The sequence below is a fragment of the Ambystoma mexicanum genome, chromosome 14 (genome assembly GCF_040938575.1).
Source record: "Ambystoma mexicanum isolate Mex_15411 chromosome 14, UKY_AmexF1_1, whole genome shotgun sequence".
Taxonomy (NCBI): Eukaryota; Metazoa; Chordata; class Amphibia; order Caudata; family Ambystomatidae; genus Ambystoma; species Ambystoma mexicanum.
The window spans coordinates 397,414,078-397,435,278 of NC_090940.1; the positions used below are offsets into that span (position 1 = coordinate 397,414,078).

At 46.4% G+C, this 21,201-nt stretch overlaps 1 protein-coding gene across 6 annotated transcripts in view; it reads right to left on the reverse strand.

Annotated features, from left to right (window-relative positions):
* Window positions 1–21,201, reverse strand: part of PAK6 (p21 (RAC1) activated kinase 6) — a 939,585-nt gene that overhangs the window by 553,316 nt on the left and 365,068 nt on the right. The window lies entirely within an intron of this gene.

Consider the following 21,201-nt stretch of genomic DNA (forward strand, 5'->3'; position numbering starts at 1 on the left):
TGTGACATATCTTGTCTCGTGCACAAATGACCAATGTAGACCAGACAGCCCCCCCTTCACCCTGCCCTTAAAGGTAGACTGAAAAACCGTACACTTCAAAGAACATCACACAAATCGATCAGCATTCCACTCCAATCTACTTCTCCCCACTGAAAATCCCTCCCTGAGCTCCCTTAATGCATCTCTCTAGCCTGTTCGATCCATGACCTTACTGGTAACCCCTTGGGTGCATCCCCTATGATTAGTGCTCCCTTGTTTTTCACCTATGGAGGCACGCTTTATAAAGCCTATAAATACGAAATCCCATACAGAACATATCTAATAGAAACAAGAGCAGCCTTGGATATGCTAGGATGTCTGGAACAAGGGCGCTTGTGGGATTGGAAAAGATATGATAAGTCACTCCGTCAGCAAGCAAATTGTTGCTAATTAGATTGCCAGAAGAATTCCAAGTCAGACAACATCTTACACACAGATAAGTGGGTGCCCAGGTGTAATGCAGTTCTCTACTTATGGTATGATGATCTGATATGGCATTTATAACGCGCCTATACACAAGTGTTTCAAGGCGCGACGAGGCAAGGGGGGGAACAAAGGGAGGACAGACAACGATCTTACTAGGCCAGGTGTCATTCAAATCGCGCAAGTGCATGGGAAGGGCGGAAAGGAAGAGTGAAAGGCGGAAAAGAGTGCGGGGAAAGTGCAGTACATGGGAAGTGGAATAAATAAGATAAATAAAATACATTAAAAAAAGTGCAAGGAAGTGCGGACAAAGTGCTGGAAAGGGGACTGAAGGGATACAGAAAACAGTCCAAGTGCAGAGGTTGCCAGGGAGGCAGTGCAGGTGGGCAGTTGACAGGGCCTGGGCCAGAGATCAGAAGGGTGGCCAGGTAACCAGTGCAGTGCAGGAGGTCAGCAAGGGAGGGGAGGAGAGAAGAGAAAGCAGAAGCAAAGAGGAAGGTTTTGAGGCGTTTCCGGAACCGGAGGTGGTTCTCCTCGAGTTTCAGGGAGGCAGGAAGGCTGTTCCAGAGAGAGGCCCCTGCCGAAGAGAGTGATCTGCCACCAACTCGTTGCTTGGAGAAGCGACAGACCCTGAGGGAGTTGGAGGCAGATGAGCGAAGAGCTCGAGAAGGAAGGTATTTAGGAAGAGAGAGTTGAAGGTATTTCGGCCCCAGATCCCAGAAGGCCTTGTGTACAATGCAGAGGGTTTTGAATTTAATCCTCGCAGCCACTGGGAGCCAGTGCAGAGATTTCAGTCCTGGAGAGATACGATCCCTGGGCTTGAGGCCAAGGACAGGTCTCGCAGTCCTGTTCTGGATAAGTTGCAGAGGGCGGAGAGTGGAGGCAGGAAGATTTAGATAGATGCTGTTACAGTAGTCCAGCTTGGAGAGGACCAGGGCTCTGGAGACAGTGAGCTTCTGGGGGAAGGATAGGAAAGGAAGAATACCTCTAAGGAGGTGCAGCTGGTAGTGTGACCTCTTAGAGACGTCAGACATGTGAGGAGAGAAGGAGAGTGCAGAGTCGAAGGTGACCCCAAGGTTTTTTGCCTTGCAGGTGGGAGTGGGAGGAGGGCCAAGAAAGGCCGGCCAGAGAGCTGCAGGGAAGGAGGGAGTGGGTGTGCTGATGAGTAGAATCTCAGTTTTACTGGCATGAAGGCAGAGGTCATTGGCGGCACACCAATCCTGGATGGCAGACAGACAGTCAGAGATGAGGGAAGGAGAGGAGGAGGATGAGGCCGAGGGTAGCCTGAAAATGAGCTGGGTTTCATCCGTATAGCACTGAAAGTTGGGACAGAGTGGCGATGCAGTGGGCAAGGAGTGCCAGGTATTGGTTGAACTGCCAGGGAGAGAGGTTAGATCCCTGGGGGACACCACAGGTAGTGAAACAGATGTCGGAGAGGAAGGACCCAAGTTGGACCTGGGAGGGTCGGTCGGAGAGGAAAGAAGTTAGCCACGCCAGAGCCAGACCAGTGATACCCAGGTTGTCACGGAGACGGTTGAGCAGGATGGCATGATTGACAGTGTCAAAGGCAGAAGAGAGATCAAGCAGGATAAGAACGCAAGGGGTGTTAGAGTCGAGGTTGGAGAGCAGGTCTTCACGGATGTTCAGGAGAGCAGTTTCCGTGCTTCTGGCAGCTCTGAAGCCAGACTGATGGTCATGAAGACAACCAACAGATTCAGTGTGGAGATTCAGTTGGGAGATGGCCAGTTTCTCCAGGAGCTTGCCCAGGAAGGGAGTTATGGAGATTGGGCGATAGTTAGCCGGGCAGGAGGGGTCAGCAGAGGGTTTCTTAAGAAGAGGGTGCACAAGGGAGTGCTTCAGTGGGGAAGGGAAGACTTCAGTGGCGAAGGAGTGATTGCAGAAATCCGCCAGGGCAGGAGCTATGGAGTCGATATGATCCTTGATAGTTTTGGAGGAACAGGGGTGAACCTGTTTCGACGAGACTTTCATAGATCGGACTTGTCTAGAAACCTTGTCTGGAGAGAAAAGGGGAAAGGTAGAGAAGGAGGGAGGAGGGGTGGCAGCAGAAGGGCCAGAGGAAGAGCAGGGAATAGCGGGAGGGGGGTGAGAGGAGGAGAGTGAGGACAGGATTTCCTGAGTTTTAGAAGTGAAGCGAGAGGCCAATGCCGTGCAGAGGGCCTGGGAAGGGACAGGAGAGGTAGAGACTGCGGCAAGATTGGCCAGTTCCTTGCAGATTTTAAAGAGTTCAGCCGAGTTGTTAGATGCCGCAGAGACGCGGGCTTGGATATGAGCTCTCTTGTTGGTGAGGACGGAGAGCTGGTATTGCCTTTGCAACAGGCGGCAAGCCAGTTTGTCAGAGGATGAACTTGAAGCACGCCATTTCCTCTCGGCAACCCTGCACTTATGTTTTAGGCTGACAAGGTCTGAGTCATACCAGTAACTGCACTTGGCTTTGGGCTTCAGGCGGATTCTCATGACTGGGGCAAGGATGTCAAGAGTATCATATATAGCAGAGTGGAGAGTGGAGAGGGCTGTGTCAGGGTGAGAGTCAGCCGGGGGGGAGGAGGAGGCGAGAAGGTGGCAGCAAAAGCCTCAACTGACACGCGCTTCATGGGTCGGGTGACCGAGAAGGTGGGTGGCAGTGACGGAGGTGGCTTGGCCTGCGGGGTAGGGAGGGTGAGGTGGGAGTAGGGAGTAAAGGAGAAAGTGGTCACTCCAGGAGAGAGGAGTGGAGAGAGGGATAGAGAGGGGAAGGTCTGAAGAGATTAGAACATCGAGAGTGTGCCCTGCAGAGTGAGTCGGGCCAGAGGGGAGAATAGTGAGGGAGAGGGAGTCGCAGAGGTCGCAAAAGAGTTCAGAGGGGGGACAGGAGGCATCCAGGTGGATGTTGAAGTCTCCGAGGAGGAGGAGGAGTTGAGTGGTTGAGGCCAGGAGTGATGAGGAGAGGTCCGCCCACTCAGAGAGGAAGGAAGAAACCTGACCAGGTGGCCGATAGATAGTAGCCACAGTAAGGGAATGGCTAGGCGAGAGAGAGAGCCTGCAGACAAGGCATTCAAAAGAGGAGTAGCCCTGCGTAGGAATGATAGAGGCAGGAATCCACCCAGGGAAGATAAGGGCTATGCCCCCACCAGATCGGTTGGGCCTGGGCGCGAGAGAGGATCTTGTAGCCATCAGGTAGGAGCGTGTCAAAGCTGGTGACAGAGCCGGCCGTAAACCATGTCTCAGTGAGACCGAGGACATCGAGGTCAAGTTCTTCAAGAAGGCAGCAGATGTCAGAGGAGTGTTTGACAGCAGAGCAGGCGTTAAGAGTGGCAATGTGGAGAAGGTTACCCTCCTTGAAGGACTTCCGGGGAGGGGTACAGATCAGAGGTATGCCCTGCAGAGGTGTAGAAAGCACCTGAGAGGGGGCAGAGAGGGAGGGGGTAGGCAAGGTAGCCAAGGAAGGGGGGGAGGGGACAGCAGGAGAAGAAAGGAAGTTGATGAGGCGCGGAAAGCGTCTATCAAAGAGATGAAGGTTGGCCCGAGGGCCTTGGACTAAGATGGTTCCATTAGAGTAGACATTAAATGATGACCTTAGAGGAAAGGAAGGAGGGCAGGAGGGCATCCCAGCGAGTACCACCATTAATGGGAGAAGAGGAGAAAGGCGAGAGAACAGAGACCATATGTGGGGACCAAAGATCTGGAGAAGAAACGACAAAGAGGATGTCGGTGAGAGTTTCCTTGGAGGAGGCACTGATGTAGGTGTCAGCGATAGGGAGGCCTGGGTTGGAGACCAGAATGTCCTTTTTAAACTTTTTCCTACCAGACTTAGTGAGGAGAGCAGGTTAGTCAATAGTGAAACAGTTTGAAAAGATGGGGGAGACAGAGCACCATAGAGTAGGTGGGAGAGTGGGGGTCCAGGGGTAGGCAGACAAGACAGCGAGAGGTAAGTGAGTAGGAGAGTGGCACAAGACGGTACTTACGCGGCGATCGCAAGAGAGGCACAGGACAAACTAAGACAGGAAAGAGTACAAACCTAAATTTGAGAATCCTAAAGAGGGAGAAAAGGCCTAGGTTTCACAGAGCAACTTTAAAAACAGTGACAGTGCACAGTCGAAACAGTGAGATCACAGCTGACTTAGTTGGGTCAAATCAGGTGGACACAGTGGACAGGGGGACCAGACCAATGAGCAGGGTGGCAACAGGCGTCCCCAGCGGACACCCGCAGACACCACAAAGAGCTGCCCTTTGCCTAAGGGGCACTTAGCCGAGGGGGCTGCCGGGCAGGGGGGCTGCCCAGGAGGGACAGTATAAACCAGAAAAAGGACCAATAGGAGGGGAGAAAGGGGTGGGCAGGCAGGTAGGCGGGAGGGAGGGAGGGAGGACAAGGAAGTGGCTGGAGGGGGAGGGGGATGGAGGAAAACAATACGCTCAGAGCGCGGGCTCACACACAAAAATGAAAAATAAAATAGCAAAAACACACTTGACATGACTAACAACCCTTTCTGGCTGGAATACCCAGATCCTATTCCAGGCACTTAAACAAGTAGTTGTATTGTTTAGAATTCAAGAGTGTTTTCTTAAGGAGCTTAATAGCAAGATGGAGACTTAGGAAAAGGTGGATAGAGTACTGCTTCACCACCAGCGGGATGTCAGACTAAGGATGTTCCGTTATGGTGTAGAGGTAATCACAGAAAAAGTACTGGCAGGAACTGAGAGGATGTCCATTGTTGTAGGCTGGGGTGACCTTGGGGGCCATGTGCCACAACCCTCCATCATGTAGGACCTAGAGGAGGTATATTAAGGCAGCCTGTGAGCCCCAAGTCCATCAACAGCCTTGATTACTTGCTCCATAATGCCCAAAAGAGGTTGCAGAACAGAGCAGGGTAGTCTTCAAAGCAAGCAACCTCTAGGTTTATAAAACAAATTGAGGATGAAGGTGCAAGGCAAGGTCAAAGTCAGGGCCACAGACATCCAGCCAACCTCAAACTCCCTCCATGACCTGGTAAAGGGTCAGAGTAAATGGATATGTTATTCTCCTCAAGACGGAATCTCCCAGTACATTTGATAACCCTCTTGTATTACTGCCAAAAAGTCTGCCACTTCCTTTACATAAGAAGTGCCATGTCATTAGAGAAAACGTGAATAGGATTTGTAATAAGGGGTCTAGATTTTAATACTTTTCCCCTCAAAAATATATTTGCTTGCTTTCCTGTGTGTCTGCTGAGCTTAAAACACTCACAAAGAAGGTTGCCTCCACCACAGACACGCCAAGATGCCAGCGGATATCTCGTGCTTGCACAAATTCAGAAAGCTGGTTTCATGAACTATCACACCAACATAGGTAACCCTCACCTACCGATTACTATGGTTGAGGATCTCTGAGATCTGCTCCAGTAGATTGCTGTCGAACAAGCAGAAAGGGAACCCAAAATGGGTGCACTGCTTCAAATAATCAATCTCGAACAGCACCCCCTCCCACCCCCCATGCAATACAGCGGAGGAAATGGTAGGCAAGGGGAGAACTGACTAATCGTAGAGTATGCTTGCCGCACCAACACAACAGAGACCATGTGAAAGGCAGAGGCTGTGAGCAGTGCATTTGAGTGTTGAGGAGAAAAAGGAGGTTGGAGATAGAGAGAGGAGCCAGGGCAAAGGAAATGAGAAGAAAGGAGGAGGAAAGCAGATTGGAAGCTGAGGAGGTAGGGGAAAGGAAGGAGGAGGAGTGGAGGAGGGAGAGAGAGAGGAAATTAAACTCAATGGTAGAGAGACATGGAAGAGTAGAGAAATTGAGAGCCAATAGAAGATATCAGAAGGAGGAGGAGGACGAGGAAAGAGAAAGACATTGGAATGAAGACAGAGTTGACAAGAAGGATGGAGATAAACCCGAGGCAGCTTGGGAGAGAAAATCCTAACAGTGGAGGTAGAAAAGAGCAGTGAGTGAAAGAGGAATAGAAATGAGAATGCTATCCAAGGGGCAAAGGAGAAGAAAGAAAAACTACCAGAGAGAGGTGGAGGAGGCTAGAGAAAGCAGTGAGGAGGAAAAGGCGCACGCATTGTAGAAAGTAAAAGAAGAAAGTGCGAGCGACAGATGAAAGGAAGAGATTACCATGGGGAAAAGGACAGCAGAACATTGGCTGCATGGCTTGAGGAGTGGGAAGGTGACTGGCATCCAACACACTGCAGCAGGGTTCTTTCTGCCTGATAACCCTTGGGCCCACTGCGATCCTGAGTAGGTTCTCCAAGAGTTGGATGACACTAGGCACCAGGGGTGGTGGTGGTGGTGTTGCTATTTCGTACAGCTGAAGTATGGCATCCTGACACTTAAACCCCCAAATATTGAGTGTTTTTTTTGTTTCCTACTAAGTCGGAGGGAGAGAGGGATGTCCTGATCATCAAGGTAAGTGCAGGCTAATCTATTTGTGTTGTTTTTTGCGTGTCTGCCCAGCAGACTCAGAGATCCCAAAAAATTAAGACCCTTCAAGCTTACATGCAGGGCTCAAATTGAGGGTACACCCGCTTTTCTCAGAGGGTGGCCTCCCCCCTCCACCTCCCCATGAGCTAAAAAGAGAAACCTTGAATGTGTACATTAACACCAACCTCGGGGCTCGAACCATGGTATTCAGGTTCGCAGAGTGGACACTGCACTTTATAACCTGATAAAAAGAATAGCAAACAAGTAAAGGTGATATGTCCCATGTCGGTAGTGGATGTTCCAGGGAAAACACTGGTATTGGTTATTGGAGTTTAAAACATGCACACCTTTAAACGTTTTCAAAAACACTAGAAGAAAATATCCTCTCTTGGTTTTGTGTGTTGATTTTATGAAAGGCAAATGCCATTTGTGCTGTGCAATTTGGGTGCTTATGCAAAGCCAGTTCAATGAATGGTGCATATTTCACCTTGATATACTAATTTATGGAAAAGCCACGTCCCATTGCGTTCGTTAATGAGTCCCCCCACTTCTTTTTTTTAGGACTTGATCCCTGCTTACATGTACGTTTATGCCTCGGCCCGTCACAGAATAAAAGTCAATAACCAGGAGGGAAAAACTATAAAAGACAAAACAACTCCTACATCCTTACTCCATAGCCATGGTCACACCAGCATCCCCTACTACTTTCAACAGTGCGAGCCACGAGCCCTCTAATGCAAGGCATCTCCAGAGTGCACATCTGCAAAAGCATGTGAAGGAAGTACTGGGAAAATAAAGAAAAGCCACATACTGCTTGTAATGCATGCCAAACACACATTTGGAGCACTAGCCTACCTACAGTTGAAGAGTCACTGTCAAATCCGGATGCAATGTGTTAACATGTAAATAGATTTTTCCAGTCTGACCTGGCCTCTTGCAGTGCAAGGAAAAGGTAGAACATGCAGGTTTCCTTAATCAGCGAAAACCCGTGAACTGCCAGAGAAGCACATTTATCATGAGAGAATTCTAGGAAGCGAGTCCCCGGTTTGAAGGCCTGTTTAAGGGAGAGTTGCTATTGTTCCTTCAGTGAAAGCTCCAGGGAGAAGGCGCTGTGACCTCAAAAAGATCAGCGGCGATACTCTGAGGGGCTCACTGCTTTCCCAAACGTTGAAGTAGCAATTCGCTGCTAGCAATTCGCTGCTTTCATGGCATCTACAACTCACGTTTATTAAATAAAATGCGTGACAGGATACCTTTCATGATAAGTTCTTTCTAGGAGGGTGGATAAAATAGAGCGAGCATTTTTGCCATGGTTTCATATCTGGCATTTAAACAAGAAACGTTTGATTTGCTGATACTCTTTAATTGCCTATCAAATCCTCTAACATTTATTCAAAGGCGTGTGGAGGTTAATTTCCTCATGAAACACTGCATCATCATTATGAAATATCCCAAGGTAGGTCAGTCATGGGCGCCAACGTCACTGATTAGAGAGACTCGGAGGATGGGGTTGTGATACGACAGGCCTAACAGAATTTAAAAGCATTGCATAATAAAACACTTTATCAAAATAAAACAGTCCATTTCGGCAAGTTATATGAAGCAAGCTATGTGCATCTGTATTTTGTTTTTTTTTTTAAAAAGGGAAATCCTCAACATTCGCACGATCCATTGTATTTTATTCCTTGCATTCAGAGATTTACAATGTGAGCACTTTCTCAGTATATCAAAAAGATATCATCAGACATTCATTCGTAACTGCCTTCTGATGCAAACAGAAACAAGCATTGGCAATGCCAACAGTGTTGGCTTTGTACAGGCATGGGAACGGCATTTGCCAGGCACTGCCATAGTGGTATTAACTGGACATCGATGGTAGCAGGTGCAAAAGGGTGTGAGTACCTGGGCATATAATAGCAGTGCCTGGCAAATGCCGAATACTTCTACACAAGCCAAAACGGTGGCTTTGCCAATGCTGGTTTTAACAGGACTTAAGTGAAGGACACACAGAGTGCTTATAAATCGAGTGGCGGAAGGCACACTTTAAGACATTTTTATTATGCCAGTAGCACAGTTACAGCTCAAATGAAGTAATGAACTCTCAGAAGACTGCTTTGAAAAAGCAGGCACTTCGCATGCAAAGTTTGATGCCAAGGCTTGATAAAGTTAGGTCAACGAGATCCCAGCGGGATGCATTTTGGGCAGTGAGAGGCAGGAAGTAGGCGGGAATGGCCATAGAGATCAGCATGTGCATGTGCAGTCAAAGGGCGGGGAAATGAATATCACAGCAAGGGAGTAGGCAAGAAGCAAGATAACACATTTGGACGAGGGATACAGATTTTTATTTTGGCGGGGCATAATACATAAAGCATTTGAGGGCCATGCAGTAAAATAACATGAGATGTTAAGTTTAGTTTGGTTTAGTTTAGTTTATTATTTATATGGCGCGCCATGCCCTGGGGCATCAGGGCGCAAATAGACAAGGATATGCTCAACTTAGTTACAAGTACATGATAAGTAGGAAAAAATACAGACATCAACAATGTTACAATAGGCAGGTATGTACAAGGTAAGGTCAGGGTCAAGGAACAAAGGGTAACAGGGTACATGTTTCCTGCATAGTCATAGGGTAGTTATATACAGTAATGTACAGTGTGACATATCAGGTCACCAATGTCAGAATGATGTGCTGCGAACGGAGCTTCAATCGCATGGTAAGTAGGCTCCAGGAGCAGGGAGTGGGAGTCAAGGGAGGAGCATTTAAAGGGTCATGCAGGTTAGAGTAGTTAGATGTCATTGGCTCTCAGCCACCTAGTTAGGCTCTGTCTGAAATTGGCGAAGGGCTGAGGTTCTCTGATGTCATGGGGGAGGGAGTTCCATAACTGCGCAGGCTTGACTGGGAAGCTATGTCCTCCTATAGTGGAGAGTTTGAAGCGCGGGACTTGGAGGCAGTTTGCGTTAGCTGTTCTTGTTGGTCTGGAAGAGGTTCTTTTGCATAACCTGTCCATGAGGTAGGGTGGTGCTTTATTATTGAGGCATTTGTGGGTGAGGGAGGCAATCTTATCTTAAGATGAATTTTATCAAAGGTGGAGAGCCATTTGTGTTCTCTTCTTATAGAGGATATATGCTCATTTCTGTTAATCTTGAGTGCTGCTCTCAAGGCATTGTTCTGGAGGACTTGAATTTTGTGGATGGTCTGTTTATTTGCCCCAATGTAGAGTCCGTTACAATAATCCAATTTGGATAGTATAAGGGCTCTGGCAAGTGTAATGCAGCTATCTGTGGAGAGGAATTGTTTACTAGCTCTGATAAGTTTGCATGTGTATGCTGTAGCAGAGGCTAGAGAGTTAACTTGTTTGGTAAAGTTCATGATGGCGTCTAGGTAGAATCCTAGGGTTTTCACTTCGTTAGCTATTTTTATGTTGTTCCCATCAATAATGAAGTTGGTATAATCAGGGCTGAGTTTGGATATATAGGGTGGGGTGCCTAGGATGATAAGCTCGGTTTTATCATCGTTCAGGCATAGGCCTTGTGGCCATCCATGCCTGAACGATGCTATAGATTCTGTTCACTAGGGCCAGATCCTTGGCGTAAACTCCTGAGAGCGGGAGGAGGATCTGGGTATTGTCTGCGTAGTTGGTGTAGGCGATACCCAGATGATCCATTTCATCAAAGAGGAGCTTCGTGAAAACATTGGAGAGGGTGGGTGACACACAAGATCCTTGTGGTACACCGCATGTTATAGGGATCGGATTGGATCTGCGGAGGCTGATGGAGCGAAGACTCTCATAGTCCGGTTACTCAGAAATGACTTGATCCACGTTATAGCTTCTTTTGAGAAGTGGGCTGCAGAGTCAAGGTGGCTACATAGGACTGTGTGGTCAACTAAGTCAAATGCCGCTGATAGGTCCAGAAGGAGGAGTAGGGCTGCTTGGCCATTATCTCTGCATTCTTCTATTTGGGCCTTAAGATCTATTAGAGCTGTCTCAGTCCCATGTTGCGGGCGGAATCCTGATTGGCGGGTTCCGAGTAGGTGGTTGGATTCTAGGAAGTTTTGTATTTGCATGTAAGCCACTTTGTCTAGAATTTTTAGAAGAAAGAGCACAGTCGTGATGGGCCTGAAGTTTGTGGGAATGGCAGGGTCGAGGGTTTGTTTCTTTAATAGTGGCAGTACCCAAGACTCTTTTAGGTTATTCGGTACTGTGCCTGTGGTAAAGGAGGAGTTGATAAGTTTGGTTATAAATGGCGATAGTTCTCTCGCAGCATCCTTGATAAGTTGTGCTGGGCATTGGTCGCCTTTGCAGTTGGACGGTTTAAGTCCCAGAATGACCTTTTCTACCTCAATGGTCGATACCTTAGAAAAGCAGAATCGGGCTTCTTGATTAGGCTGTGGTGGTGGCACTAAGCTCTGAGGGATGTGAGGCGTTAGGGATGCCTTCTTGAGAGCAATTTTAGTTTGTAAATTAGCTACTTTATTTGTTAAGGCAAGTTGTATACTACAGCACCATTTTTTGTCCTTGGTGCAGTTTTCTTGGGGTACAACAGGAGTTTCCAATTGTTTCAGAATGCTGAACAGTTCTCTGACACTAGATTTCGATTTAGATATTCTAGTATTATAAGTTTCCTGTTTGGCTAATAGTATTTCTTTCTTGTATTGGGAGGAGGCTTTGAAGAGGTTGAGTTTATTTTCGACTGATGGGGAGAGTCTCCAAATGGTTTCAAGTTTTCTTTTGGTCAGCCTGAGATTTTTTAGATGAGGCGTGAACCATGAGTTCAGGTGTTTTTTCGGTTTGCCATTTCTTAGTTTGAGCGGAGCTATGTGGTCGAGGGCTGAGTTCATAGCTTCATTATACTGTTCAACTAACACATTAGGGTCCATAATGTCTGCTAGTGAGTTCAATTTAGGTATTATGACGGGCATCAGATTTTCCGCTGTCATGAGTTTTTTGTTCCTTGTGGGCAAGGGTGGGGCAAGTGAGGACTGGGCAGTAGCAGGGTTGGTCGTCACTGTGAATAATAGCAGGTGGTGGTCAGTCCAGATCTGAGGTACGGAATCCGCGATATTTACTTCGCAATTATGTTCTGCTATCCAATCAAGGATACAACCTTTATTGTGGGTGGGTAATTTAACTTTCTGGGAGAATCCCAGCTCTTTCAGGGTCAGGGCAATCGCATTAGATCGGATATCCTTAGTGTCATTATAGCCTAGATTAAAGTCCCCTAGCACTATTGTTTGGGATGTATTTTTTAGGTTATGGGACAGGGATGTCGAGATGTCCTCAGCGAAGGTTCCAATAGGACCTGGTGGTCTGTAGATAAGGATGATGTTTAGAGTTTGGGAGTTAGCGATGGCTATTTTGACCGTGAGGCATTCACAGGATTTCATAGTGGTGGCTGAGATAATTCTCATGTCTAGGCTGATCTTAGCTATGATTGCTAGGCCTCCACCTCGGGAGGTATGTCTGTCCGCTCGTAGAATTGTATAGTTATCCGGGACTGCTAATGATAGGGCAGGGCCTGCCGCATCATGTAGCCAGGATTCTGAGATGCCCAGGAAGTCTAGGTTGTCTGTGAGAATGATATCTCTGTTGCGTGTGCGACTAGAGACCTGGCGTTTATAAGCGCTCCTTTGAGATAAGGTTTGTGGCTTTCTAAGTTAGGGCAGGTAGTATTATGACTATCTTTAGCGGTCTGTTTGGTGCCGTTTAGTATAGGTCTATTGGGATTGGAATATTTCCTGATGGGTTCTGCAGTAACCTTTAAGGGTAACTTTTTTTTTTGGGAGATTTAGTAGTTCAACTTTCTTAGCTGGTGGCTCATGCAGTTTGGGGGTGAAGAATGTGGTAGAAAGCAGAATACCAGGATGTAGGTACAATGCAATGGCATAAAGGGACACGGAACACCAGAGATTTTGGGAGTTGGATCTGTTACACTAGGTATAAAGAACGAGAGCCCAAGATCCGGGTTTTGATAAGAGGGAGGAAGACTCTAGTCTAGACCAAGGGTCTGAAAGCTTTGGCGCACCAGATGGGTTGCCCTACAACTCCCAGAGCCAGGCTGTTCAATGGTGAGGGTTCATGGGTGAAGTAGTCCCAAAACATCTGGAGAGCCACAGGTTGTAGACCCCTGGCTCTAGGCAGTTCAGATTTTAAGGCGAGCTCTTGTCACTAGTTTAGTGGAAGTAGGGCATGACACTAGTGCTTTGGGGTAATATCATGTACTATATTATATAGTACGTATGAATGAGCAGTCTAAAAGTCACCTTTGAGTTCTATGGCTTCGCAAGGACAGGCAGGTCTTGGTGTTCATAGGATTATAGAACTCATGGTATTTTGCAATATCCACATTCCATATCCACATTGAACATTCCAGCAGCAGGACTTAACTCAACATTTCACTCATTTACTTGTCATTTGTGAGACGGCTTTACAGCTTCACAAGTTAATTATGAGTTCTGTGAATGATAACATGTCAAAAGGTCAGCAATACACAGAGAGCAATCTGTAAAAATGCTTCTGTGTGCGGTGGAGGCCTTGATCTCTGTCACGATATCAGAGACTAATGGTGAACAATGAAGACTTGTGTTGCCCCAAGGCCCTTTTTTTTTACAGGCGACGGACAGTCTGAAAAGAGGTCTTGCAGAGAGGGCACTGTATTAAAGCGTCCTTCAGAAATGACTGGCTTGAGATGCTTTCTTATAGAGATTTACATACGAATTAGAAAAGTGTTCTGTGTTCTTAGAAAACACACAAGACACACACATTAATTGGCCAACACATGACACATTTCTGGATAGGGCAAAGGAGATTGATCAACTCATGTGACGCGATCACTTAGTCGTAGGCAAACACTCGCCCAGTGGGTGCAGACCAATTTGCAACCCAAAATAAATAAAAAAGGAGCAGAGTGATGAATCTCCTCCTCCATTCCATCATAAGTGCCCCACCCACACAATGCAAAGACAGCATGATGGAAGCAAACATGCCAACGAAACCCTGCTTACTTGTTTACCGGAATCAATATGTCTGCGTCTAGAACAACCTGTAGAGGTTCTTTGGCTAGAGCACATGCTACAGGGGCCCACTGAGGGTGCCTTGTGCAGCTGGAGAGCTTGTATGCTGACCTGGAGATAACGGATGGCAGCAGAGCTTCGTATACCTTTCTGCCTCTGCCTCTATTAAAGACCTCACCGTTATAAGTAATAGAGAAGTACAAGGACAACATCACTTCACCAGGACCAATGAACAACTTGGAAACTGCAGGACTCAGAGCAGGGCTCTGCAACCTGCATCTCTCCACAGGTTTTGGAATATGACTCCTATGATCCCTTGACATCTGGCTGGGGTGGATGGGAGTTCCAGTCCAAAACATCTGGAGAGCCAAAAGTTGCACACCCATGACTTACAGGGAACCATTCACAGGCATAGAGGGGAAGGGGGAAGATCCTAGCCATACAAACCAAGGACGAAATAGCAGGTCACGTTGGGTTCAGGAGGCACCTGGAGAGGACGCTGTTGCGGCTACTCCTTCCTGGAAGCCTGAAGGGAAGCCAAAGAATTCCCTGGAGACTTTCGAGTATCGCCCATGAGACGTGTTTGTAAAAAAGCTTGTAGGAGCTTTGAGTTGGAGTCTCATATCTACCTTACATCCAGATAGGACTGGCAAAGCCATAGAGACTGGAGTATCAAACATACACTGCATAATCAGGAGGGCTGAAGAGGCCATTAATACAAATAATACAAAGTCTGGTGTTTTATAATTTGAGTGTCATAGCGTATGTTACTTATTACCATCACTATATTCCATAAATTGGTGCACGGTTTGCAACCTGGGTAGGATGAAGGCATGCAGTGGTTCCGAGGGAAGATTGAAGTCATTCCCATAAGGATGCTCCTTACCCAACAGAGGCACATACGCTATGAGTGGAGCTATCCCCTCTTCACGTAGGCTGCTGGCATCTCACAGACCCTGCATCTTCAGAGGGCTGAGGCAGCCATCGGAAATGGTGAAATCTCACGCCTATCAAACCCCACACCTATTAGGAAGCGACTGAAATAGGTGAGGCCTTAAACCTACCCTAAAAGAGGAGAGGACCAAAGGAGCTTCAGTGACTGTTGAACTCTATACTTCCAAGAGTTGGAGAGGATGACATAAGCCTAAGAGACTGGAAGTCTCACAAAGGATTTACCTAAGAGGGGCTGACTGCAGTATAGCGAGAGGTCTCACCAACATCCTGCAAGACTTAGAAATACTTAAAATCCAATTATGGATTGATATTTTGAGCCCAATTACCTACTTCATGGGAGTTCATTCAATGATCACCACACGTGTCAGAAAGTTCAAAAGACCGGACCAGAGACACAGTCCTACCCACCAAAACATGAGAAGTCCAAACCGATACACTGAGATGGAAAAGTCAAAAATGAAACAGTCCTTAAAATACGATTTTTAGTCACAACTGAACAATGAAGAAGACCTTGGTTCCTAGAATGAAATCCCATTCTGCTACATCGGAGGCCAAGAAAAGACATAGAAATGGAAGAATACGACTGTGAGGAGTATGGAATAGAGAACCTTGGACTATACTCTAAAACTTGTTTGATTTCCAAGTCACCATCACAATGCAAAACACTTTCCCCTCTCACGATCAAGACGGAGGGTCTGAAGATAGCCCAAAGTAAAAGCATCTGATCCACAAACAAACATTGTACTTTCTACTGTTAAAATCAGGAAATTGCCCACCCTGCTTGGCAAGAAACATAGAACCATCAAATCAGATTATGCAGGAAACAGCTGGAACTAAAGACAACATGAGAGGCTCTGCAGATTCAAGGGGTGAGAACATATTCAGCTCAGGAGAGCTAATACCCATGAAGCTTAGAGAAATATAGTCATATGTGCCGGCATCAGCCTTCCAGGAATTCACTCAGTTGAATTGATTGATTGATTTGTTTATTTATAGAGCGCTTTACACCAAGGCGCTGTACAATGGAACAATTAATACAGTGAACAATAAACAATAAACATTGGGAGCAAAATTACATAATGAATCATTCGACAACAAAATTACATTGTTCCCGAATTTACAAGATGGGTAAAAGTGATGCAGGGCCAGGTGGGCAACTGGGCCAGTAAATTGGACCACTACTCACAGGGCATATGCAACTTGCACATAAGACCTAGAATCTCACTGGTGAGAATTCTCTAATAGCGAAATAAAGCAGGCTATTCCTGCAACATTAGGCCAAGATGAGGAGTCCCATCTTCAAGGGTTTCTGAGGGTAACGTTGTCTAATGGAAATGTATACTACTTTTATTTCCCACAGAATTATGTAATCACTGAAAAGTTACCGAAATTTGATCCTGAAAAGAAATGTACCATTCTTCTCTTGGAACAGTTCCTAGAATGCTCTCCTTGTGAACATACAGGCATGAGTAGGGCAGCATCATCAGCTCACTTCAGACGAGTCAATAAACATTGCCTCTGCCTACCAACGAGCTGGAACTTGCAAGTCACTTGTTCCATTCAACAATAGTCTGGCTGTGCCATCAGCCAGCGTGAAAGGAATGAATCCCAGAAGTCACCGACTCAGACACTGAATTAGCACCAAGGTCTGGAATAAAGTGGAGGAAAACTTGCAGCAGGAAAGCTAAGAGAATCCAAACCTTTTCCTAGTAGGAAGCCTTGTAAACACCTACATATTACACATGTGTACGAATACGTCACATGCACAGTTTCTGTCCACATACCCAAAAAGACGAATTCCTGTACATAAATGACATACCTCTGTTTAACTTGATTAGGCAAGAAGACAACAGAACCATTCTTCTAACTATAATATCACTGAGTACCGGGTCATACACTGGTGGATTTGTTATCAGAGTGGCCAAGGGGAACATGGCTGCCCAGAACGTCCATTCAAACAGGAGGCTTCACCACTGGAACCTAAACACCCCTCCTCTCTTAACACATACCCATACCTGAAGATGTGTCCGTTTTCTAGGATTAGGGACCAAAATAAGAAGAATATTTCATTCTGTTGACCATGGCTCTTCAGTCATCAAGGAATTGTTGGATTCCTCGAGTTGCCAATGTCTAATAAACCGTGTGGATATTACTACGAACTGAAGCCTTAAGATTGCCTCTGTTCGGGGCCATAAACACAATCTCAAAGCCAGGATACATGCCAAGGTTGACCAAATGTTTTATAAGGAAGTGGCTTGATGTCTGTCCTTTTGACCTGATCTCATTATTCTGTGAACTGATTCTCTTCACCTTGCTGATTTCATCAATCAACAGTGGAAACGTACGTCCATCTCAAGAGACACCAAAGTCGTCCATGGAAATTAAAGGTTAGGATACTGTTCCAGTAAAATTGCAAGGAACCTAACAGCCTGACCCGATAAACCCCAGCAAACTCTTGGGGGCTTGGAACCAGAGTAAAAACATATTTTAGAGCGATTTGCCCAACCCAGAAAAAGATGTGCGTTTGTCATCGCTATCCTAGACATCCTTAGTACAAACAACTTTTGAAATTCCATTGAAACAAAAAGAAATGAATAGCTTCCAACTCACTCCCCCACTTCTTTCGCAGTCACATACATGTTGAAGCTGAGAGAAAAGTATGTTATGAATTGCCCTTTCCCTGTGAACTTCACTATACCACATATGTCCCAGCCACACAGTGAAAAGACGGCTTGGCCACAGTGAATATGCCAACGAAACCTCAACATACGTTTCTTGCTAAATTGGAGAGGGAGACTACTAGAACAACCTGTAGGGGTTTCGCAGCTAGAGTAAGCACAACAGACAGACTATGCCGGTGGAGTGAAAAAGAAGTTGAGAGCCTAAATGCCGACCATGAGTAAATTAAATGCAAGATGGAAGTCAGGCTTCTTCTGCCTACATACATTTTCCTTTAATGCGGTTATCATCCACAGAATGTCGATGGGAGTACAGTGCCAGCCTAACTTCACCAGGGACCTTGTATAAAATGAATACAGTCTGGGCAAGAGGGGATTTAATCATAGACAAAGCAAGGCGGTGGTAGTGGAGGATCCCTGGTTGTCGAATTGCAGACAGGCGGTCAGTAGGTCAGTTTGAGTTTAGGAAGCAACTGAAGAGGATGTTAAAGCTCTACCTTCCTGAGTGCACGGCGAGAGCCCATCGTGAAGGTGCAGAATGTCCTTGTGAATACCAAGTCTCCTTCCTGCAAACAACTTGTGATGATTTACGAAGGAACCGTGAGAATGGTGGAGCCTAGCACCTATTCTGGATCCCGAGAGGGCTGTAAAAGCCAGCAAGACTGCTGGGATCTCCGTACCTACTGTGATGAATCTCAGAATGTCGCCCCTTGTCCTCTAGAGGGAGACCTTTCTCATGGGGTCAGGGAGGTGCGTCCACAATACGTTAGTCCCCCTGGGTGCAGTGCACCGATGGAGGATCACATGGGGGAGGAAACCCCTTATGGGATTAGGGACAATCCTGGGCAGAGAAGGTGGTATGCCCCCACGTTGATACACCTAAAACTCTTCAACATTCAACCCTCCCGTCCATTCTGTTGATACAGTCAATATCTGTTATTGTCAGGTTACTCAACCTAATATACTTGACAAGATCCAAACCTTAGAAAATGCAAACTGTATTATCTCTGACTCTATGGCATGTACTGAGAAGAAGATGGCCAGAAATCCAATGATCACTATGGAGAAATAGAGTGAGCACTCTAGCTTCTCAATAACTGAGAAGATGATCAAAAGTCTAAGGATAATTCTGGAGAAGCAGAGCGAGTGCTTTAGCTTCTCAATGAACGTGATTGGTCCAAAGCAACTGCCTTTTCCAATGTGGGAGTTTAACCATCCCACCGCTGAGATGCATCGGGAGAGCGATCCTCCCAGGAGGAAACCAGTGAGTTGTGCAGCGGCAAAGGGGATGAGAGCCAGCAGGAGGAAAGCCGAAAGCAGAGGAGGAGAACGTCAGCAAAGTCCCAGAAGCAAGGACTGCTCGCATTGCTGCTGTGAACCTCCGGGCATCCAGAGCACTGGCGAACTGCCCTGGAGAGAGGATGCACTTCCGGGAAGAAGCAGATGTCAGGAAAGCTGCTGCCAACCGCAACGAAGTGCTGAACGCGACCAGAGCCTCCAGAGACGCAGCAGATATTCAGGAAATGCTGGTACCTACCAGAAGGTAGCAAACAGGTACGCGTGGTACCCGAGTGGTTCTGGAGGTCTGGGGGAGAAAAGGGGCAAAGGCGGAAGTCACATTAAGAGGGTCTGGGACCCTGGGAATGAAGTGCAAGGCTGAGACACTCACCTATATGAGAAACAGAAGCCAATCAGAACAATGCGAGTCTGGGATCCACACATGTATGAGAGACTAAAATAAAGCAAAACATAATATTGTGAGTCTGGTACCCACACCCTACAAAAGATAGTCGACGTGGAGACTGTTGCTTGACAGGAGAGAATACCAAGCCTGTTGTGAATGCTGCAAGTCCTCGACCCGCACCAGAACAAGAAGTGCATGAAAGGATAACTGCTTGGAAGGAGAGTGAACCAAGCAGTTAGCGAGTCTGGGCCTTGCACCCAAAAGAGGGACAGTCCAAGAGAGGCCATTTGTTTGGCAAGCAAGAAACCAAGCCATTCAGAAAACTGAGAGTCTGGGACCCATACCCAAAATAATTGAAGAATACATGGTGCAAACAAATCCAACATTTGGCCGAAAGGAATGTGCCAAGTTGATGGGATAAATAAGAGAAGCATAACTAGTATATTCTTGTGCACTCCCTACTGACATTTGGTTAAGCAAGTATAGGCCCTAAAAGAAAAGTACAGGCCTGAAGGCCCCGAAAGGAAGAGAAAACCCACAAGAAGGATTCTAGGTGAAAGGACTACGACCCTAACCTTGGAGTCCTATACAGTTTTGAGCATTTCCTTATTTTTTCCACTTGTGATTACCCAAGAGGCCTGGAACCTTTCTGTTGGTTGGATCTACACAGAACACTTTAAGAGATCATCCCTGCACAGTTGGTTTAGGTTATTAGTGTTAGGGGACAGAAGTAGGCTTTTGGGGACACAACAGTGACAGACTTTATAATTTGGACATTCTGACAATTTCCTTAATTTACTTGGAGGCAGGGAAACCTCTCTTAGTTTTAGGGACTGAGGCATTTTGCCAACCCTTTTTCATATAATAAATGTTTCTACCCAAAAACATGCCACCATTGTGTCCTAGTCTTACTTCTGCACCGTCACACTACCCTTCAAACTGAGTGGGTTTATGGAGCTTAAGAGACGTGCACCCTATAACTCACAGAGGGGTACAAAAGGCAGAATTAAGCATAAGAGCATAAGAGACTAGAATGACTCACCAACTCCTAAACTAATACAGGCAGACAAGAGTGTATAGAGACAAAGGTCTCACATCCTAAAAATGCATACATTTTGGAAAAGTAAATACCAACTGCTCATGTATTAATTTAGAGATCTGCCACAGTAAATATAGCAATCAAACTAATTTCAGAATGCTGCCTTTGCCAGCAGGGGGCATAACGGGGCATCTGTGAGGAATTCGAGCAATTAATATGATAAGTATGAGGTGTTCCATACTCAGACAAATCAGGCTTTTGCGTCATCTCCGATGCCAAAATGTGCTTGCGATTCTGTCTTCCATTTTTTAATACATTTAGAAAGATATATCATATGTAAATATGGAGGACATCCGACAAGCACTTGCTGTGGTTACCTTTCACAGCCTCTTCCTTGCGAACACTTTCTAGTATCATTAAACATACGGTTGCAGTGTGGACTTGCTTCCTTGCAAGCAGTGGGCCACGCCTCAATCGTCTGCTGTGTGGGCGGTCGAGCCAGTGTGCAATGGCAACAATTACAGAGAGCGAATGCGTGAGTCGTTGGCCTTACCAGAGTCATGGTAGCAATCAGCCAGCTATTTTTGTAAATGTAGACTGCAGAATAAACTGGGCCACTGGCATAACCTTGTGCAGCCTGCTAGAACACTAACCGGCACTGCAGCATTCCCATCAGACAGGCAACACATTACCCTACAGCTTAAACGGTGTAATTAGGTTGACCAGTGAAAGCCAAAATTCACTCTGCTCCCACCGGAGTGGCTGCCAAGATAACGCCTCTTCCAATAGTGTTCCGAAGGTTGACCAAGTAGCTGCTACCTGTATAATTTTCCTTTCAGTCAAAAAAACAGGGAACTCTATTACTGGAGGCAATGAACTTGGGGTGAATTAACTACACGAAGGGTTTTTTAAAAGACGTTGGAGGGAAAAACACAAAGATCTGAATGTGCCATGTAGGTTTCCCTAGTCAAATTTTGG